Consider the following 6624-nt stretch of genomic DNA (forward strand, 5'->3'; position numbering starts at 1 on the left):
CCTTATTTGAACGCAGACTCTCTATATTTACAAATATACAATCAAATATTGACAGTACGTTATAGAGGTTAGGTTAATTAATAGAATATTAACATAATATAAAAATCATACGCAAAAGACGAACAATAAAAGTATATTATTCTCTTTTTTTAGTGGAACCTTTCACACCCAATTGGACCTAAACCTTCATTATTGTTACGTATAACAGGCATTGTAATAAATCACGTTAAAGTGCCATGATGCGACACATTCAGATCCATAATAACAATAATAAAACACCCACCTCGTTTGTCCCGTTTGAGAGTAATGATTGAATCTGTCTGTCACGTAGGTTTCTTAAAAAATGGTATAGCAACTAGGCTTGCATGGACTACTTTGGACCAAAGAGAGAAAAAAAAATACAATGAGTCCAGAAAACTAGGCTATTGCGTAAATTACAGTGACCAGTCTATAAATCAAACGACAAAACGTGAGACTTCTCCAGCGGTCCCTGTGATCGCGATTCGCGTCCTCGGAAATAGGCTGCTGTGACTGACTGCTGGCAATTGTAAAACGAACGAAGCAAGGCTAATGGAGTTTTCAGATAGTATTTCCACTGGTGCCGTCCCGTTTCTTTCGTAACCAGATGCCAGTCCAACGCTGGATGATCTGCTCTACGCATGCAATAATTAATACAGAAGACCTGGCTGGCACTAAGTTTATAATGATGCACGCACAAGAAAATGTTGCGACAATACGCGACTACTGTCCTCTCTATCTCTCTATCTATATCTCTCTCTCTCTCTTCTGTTCAACGCTACCTTGTCCCCAATGGTCGCCTGCTCTACATTTGACAGTGACAGAACGAAAATCCCAAGTAAACCTCCTCTAGTTGGATGACGTAAACCTCTCTGCAGCCAATCTACACGCGGTCCATTCAAGCGGAATAACAAATCCACCCAATCAGAAGAACGTAGTTAACTTGGACACCAAGCAAAGGAAGAAAAATGCAGCTGAATGAGATATACTCGTCTTGTAGGCTCCGCCGCGGGTCGAAGGAGAGAAACTCATCTTTGTACTGAGAACGGTTACGGTACTACTGTCCCCAATGGCGCCCCAAACAGTTTCACAGTAGGTCCCTGTGTATGACACGTTGTGTTTAGGAAATTAACAACCTCATAAAAAATTGTCCAAAAAGAACAGCAACATCTCCCCACGCAAAGTCATTACGCACAAATATCGGATCCTTACGCAAAACATTACTCACAGCATTCTTGTCTGCTTGGTTATACTTTAAAATAAGTTGTTCTAATACATGTGTAGTACAGTAATCACACCAGTAACACCAGTGTAATAGCATGGGGTTACATAGTGCTTTATTAAGGGCGTTAAATGTAATTATTAACGAATATAACTTCAATGTCTTGTTAGTTTTGTGTCGATCTTCATGGACTGTCAGTAGGTCTAACCACTTGAGAGTGGTTAGACCTACATAAACCTCAGCCCTACCCCTTATCTTTTACAAATAAAACAAAAAACACGTAAAGAGTTCGGCCTGTTAAAATTACAGATTGTGCCTTCTTCTTAATATCTCACGAAACAAGTTTAATTCTACCCATAGTTTATGTTTTGTACACTTTTGTAACAGGGAGAACAGCGCCATCATCTGTCAATGAAAGTAACTGCACTCTTTACAATTTACAAAATACAATAAGTTGATGTTTCTGTTGTTATTAATACTGATATTACAATGTGGCTTTTCTTTTTTCTAGTAACATATGTGTTGTATGGTATAAACCAGAGTGTTATTATATTATTATATATTTATAGCACATTGGTGTACCTGCAGTGTCTTTCTGTTACTAACACTGAGTGTACAAAGCATTAGGAACACCTTCCTATTATTGAGTTGCAACACCCTTTTGCCCTCAGAACAGCCACAATTCATCGGGACATGGACTACAAGATGTCAAAAGTGTTCCACATGGATGCTGGGGCATGTTGACTCAATGCTTCACACAGTTGTGTCAAGTTGTCTGGATGTCCTTTGGGTGGTGGACCATTCTTGATACACACGGGAAACTGTTGAGCGTGGAAAAACCCAGCACGGCTGCAAGTTCTTGACACAAACCGGTGCACCTGGCAACCACTACCATACCACTACCATACCCCTGTTCTATGGCACTTAAATATTGTGTTGCCCATTCACCCTCTGAATGACACACAGACACAAACCATGTCTCAATTGTCTCAGGCCACTCCTGCGCTTGTCTTGACTGTGTGCTTAGGCACGTTGTCCTGTTGGAAGGTGAACCTTTTGCCAGAGTCTGAGGTCCTGAGCGCTCTGGAACAGGTTTCATCAAGGATCTCGCTGTATTTTACTCTGTTCATCTTTCCCTCGTCCTGACTAGTCTCCCAGTCCCTGCTGAAAAATACACCCACAGCATGATGCTGCCACCACCATGCTTCACCATAGGGATGGAGCAAGGTTTCCTACAGATGTGACAGTTGCCATTCAGGCCATAGAGTTCAATCTTGGTTTCATCAGAATAGAGTATCTGGTTTCTCGTGGACTGAGAGTCCTTTAGGTGCCTTTTGGCAAACTCCAAGCGGGCTGTCGTGTGCCTTTCACCGAGGAGTGGCGTCCGTCTGGCCACTCTACCATAAAGGCCTGATTGGTGGAGTGCTGCAGAGATGGTTGTCCTTTCGGGAAGGTTCTCCCATCTCCACAGAGGAACTCTGGAGCTCTGTCAGAATGACCATCAGCGTCTTAGTCACCTCCCTGACCAATGCCCTTCTAATATATATATATGTATATATGCCATTTAGCGGACGCTTTTATCCAAAGCGACTTACAGTCATGTGTGCATACATTCTACGTATGGGTGGTCCCGGGAATTGAACCCACTACCCTGGCGTTACAAGCGCCATGCTCTACCAACTGAGCTACAGAAGGACCCTTCTCCACTGATTTCTCAGTTGGGCAGGGCGGCTAGCTCTAAACAGTGGTGTAAAGTACTGTAAAGTACTACTTAAGTAGTTTTTTGGGGGAATCTGTACTTTACTTTACTATTTATATTTTTGACCACTTTGAATTTTAATCGACTACATTCCAGAAGAAAATATTGTACTTTTTACTCTGTAAATTTTCCCCTCGACACTCAAAAGTTCTCGTTACATTTTGAATGCTTAGCTGGACAGGAAAATGGTCTAATTCATGCACTTAAAGAGAAATCCCTGGTCATCCCTACTGCCTCTGATCTGGAGGACTCACTAAACAGAGAACATCCCTAGTCATCCCTACTGCCTCTGATCTGGAGGACTCACTTTAACAGAGAACATCCGTGGTCATCCCTACTGCCTCTGATCTGGAGGACTCACTAAACAGAGAACATCCCTGGTCATCCCTACTGCCTCTGATCTGGAGGACTCACTAAACAGAGAACATCCCTGGTCATCCCTACTGCCTCTGATCTGGAGGACTCACTTTAACAGAGAACATCCCTGGTCATCCCTACTGCCTCTGATCTGGAGGACTCACTAAACAGAAAACATCCCTGGTCATCCCTACTGCCTCTGATCTGGAGGACTTACTAAACAGAGAACATCCCTGGTCATCCCTACTGACCTCTGATCTGGAGGACTCACTAAACAGAGAACATCACTGGTCATCCCTACTGCCTCTAATCTGGAGGACTCACTAAACAGAGAACATCCCTGGTCATCCCTACTGCCTCTGATCTGGAGGACTCACTAAACAGAGAACATCCCTGGTCATCCCTACTGACCTCTGATCTGGAGGACTCACTAAACAGAGAACATCACTGGTCATCCCTACTGCCTCTGATCTGGAGGACTCTGTAAATACAAATGCTTGTTTTAAAAAAAAAATATGTCTGAGTGTTGGATTGTGCCTCTGGCTATCCGTAAATTTAAAAACAAGAAAATCATGCTGTCTGGTTTGGTTAATATAAGGAATTGGTAATTATTTATATATTTCCTGAAGGATATTTTTCCAATTATATTTACTTTTGATACTTAAAAAAACAACTTTTTCTCAAGTAGGATTTTACCCTCTACTTGAGTAATTTTCTATTAAGGAATCTTTACTTTTACTCAAGTATGACTTTGGGTAATTTTTCCACCACTGGCTCTAGGAAGAGTCTTGGTGATTCCAAACTTCTTCCATTTAAGAATGATGGAGGCCACTGTGTTCTTGGGGACCTTCAATGCTGCAGAAATGCTTTGGTACCCTTCCCCAGATCTGTGCTTCAACACAATCCTGTCTCGGAGCTCTACGGACAATTCCTTTGACCTCATGGCTTGGTTTTTGCTCTGACATGCACGATCAACTGTGGGACCTTATATAGACCGGTGTGTGCCTTTCCAAATCATGTCCTATCAATTGAATTTACCACAGATGGACTCAATCAAGTTGTAGAAACATCTCAAGGATGATCAATGAAAACAGGATGCACCTGAGATCAATTTCAAGTCTCATAGCAAAGGGTCTGAATACTGATGTAAATAAGGTATTTCTGTTATTTTTGTTTAATAAATTTGCAAAAATGTATTAAAACCTTTGTCGCTTTGTCATTATGTGGTATTGTGTAGATTGATTAATTAAAATAATGCTGTAAGGTTGAAAAATGTGGAAATGGGAAGGGGCTAAATGCTTGTAAGGACTGGCGGCAGGAAGTCAGGCGCAGGAGAGCAAAAACTGGGTTTACAACGGAGCAGTTTAATACATAAAACTACCGGCATCCAGAACAAACAATAACTGGGTGGGGGGGGGGGACAGAGGGTTAAATACACAATATGTAATGAGGGAATTGAAACCAGGTGTGTGGGAAGACAAGACAAAACATATGGAAAATGAAAAGTGGATCGAGGATTGCTAGAAGACCGGTGACGCAGACCGCAGAACGCCGCCCGAACAAGGGAAGGAACCGACTTCGGCAGAAGTCGTGACAATACTTTCCAAATGCACTGTGACATATATAAATATATATATACATATATACAGTACCAGTCAAAAGTTTGGACACACCTACTCATTCAAGGGTATTTATTTTTTTAAACTATTTTCTACATTGTAGAATTATAGTGAAGACATCACAACTATGAAATAACACATCTGGAATCATGTACTAACCAAAAACGTGTTAAAATATATATTTGAGATTCTTCAAAGTAGCCACACTTTGTCTTGATGACAGCTTTGCACACTCTTGGCATTCTCTCAACCAGCTTCATGAGGTAGTCACCTGGAATGCATTTCAATTGTGTTGTGACAAGGTAATGTAGGGATGGTATACAGAAGATGGTCCTTTTTGGTAAAAGACCAAGTCCATGTTATGGCAAGAACAGCTCGAATAAGCAAAGAGAAACGACAGTTCATCATTACTTTAAGAGATGAAGGTCAGTCAACCCGGAACCATTTCAAGAACTTTTAAAGTTTCTTCAAGTGTAGTCGCAAAAACCATCAAGCGCTACGATGGAACTGGCTCTCATGAAGACCGCCATGGGAAAGGAAGACCCAGAGTTACCTCTGCTACAATATGTTCAGCCACAGAAGTTGCAGCCCAAATAAATGCTTCACAAAGTTCAAGTAACAGATACATCTCAACATCAACTGTTCAGAGGAGACTGCGAAAATCAGGCCTTCATGGTTGAATTCTTGCAAATGAACCATTACTAAAGGACACCAATAAGAAGAAGAGACTTGCTTGGGCCAAGAAACACGAGCAATGGACATTAGACCGGTGGAAATTTGTCCTTTGGTCTGATGAGTCCAAATGTGAGATTTTTGGTTCCAACCACCGTGTTTTTGTGAGATACAGAGTAGGTGAACGGATGATCTCTGCATGTGTGGTTCTCACTGTGAAGCATGGAGGAGGAGGTGTGATGGTGCTTTGCTGGTGACACTGTCTGTGATTTATTTAGAATTCAAGGCACACTTATCCAACATGGCTACCACAGCATTCTGCAGCGATACGCCATCCCATCTGGTTTGCGCTCAGTGGGACTTGAATTTGTTCTTCAACAGGACAGTGACCCAACACACCTGCAGGCTGTGTAAGGGCTATTTGACCAAGAAGGAGAGTGATGGAGTGCTGCATCACATGACCTGGCCTCCACAATCAGCCGACCTCAAACCAATTGAGATGGTTTGGGATGAGTTGGACCGCAGAGTGAAGGAAAAGCAGCCAACAAGTGCTCAGCATATGTGGGAACTCCTTGAAGACTGTTGGAAAAGCATTCTAGGTGAAGCTGGTTGAGAGAATGCCAAGAGTGTGCAAAGTTGTCATCAAGGCAAATGATGGCTACTTTAAAGAATCTCAAATATAAAATATATTTTGATTTGTTGACATTTCTTGAGGTTACTACATGATTCAATGTGTAATTTCATAGTTTGATGATATAATTATGTTTATATATATATATATATATAACTATGTTATTTTTGACTGGTACTTTATATATAAAGGAAAGTCTTTCCACCTCTTAACCTTTTCCACATTTTGTTACGTTACAGTCTTATTCTAAAATGGATTAAAATATATATATATATAAATCTCATCAATCTTGACACAATACTCCATAAAATGACGAAGCAAAATAAGTTTTAAATACATTTTTTGC

At 41.2% G+C, this 6624-nt stretch overlaps 1 protein-coding gene across 1 annotated transcript in view; it reads right to left on the reverse strand.

Moving 5' to 3' along the window:
* lmo4b (LIM domain only 4b) overlaps positions 1-846 on the reverse strand; it is a 48037-nt gene extending 47191 nt beyond the window's left edge. Inside the window, exon 1 of the mRNA XM_052465979.1 lies at positions 284-846. The gene's annotated coding sequence lies outside the window, so the exon portion shown is untranslated. The remainder of the gene's footprint in view (positions 1-283) is intronic.
* Positions 847-6624: the final 5778 nt, after the last annotated feature.

Source organism: Oncorhynchus keta, chromosome 1 (genome assembly GCF_023373465.1).
Source record: "Oncorhynchus keta strain PuntledgeMale-10-30-2019 chromosome 1, Oket_V2, whole genome shotgun sequence".
NCBI classification, from domain to species: domain Eukaryota; kingdom Metazoa; phylum Chordata; class Actinopteri; order Salmoniformes; family Salmonidae; genus Oncorhynchus; species Oncorhynchus keta.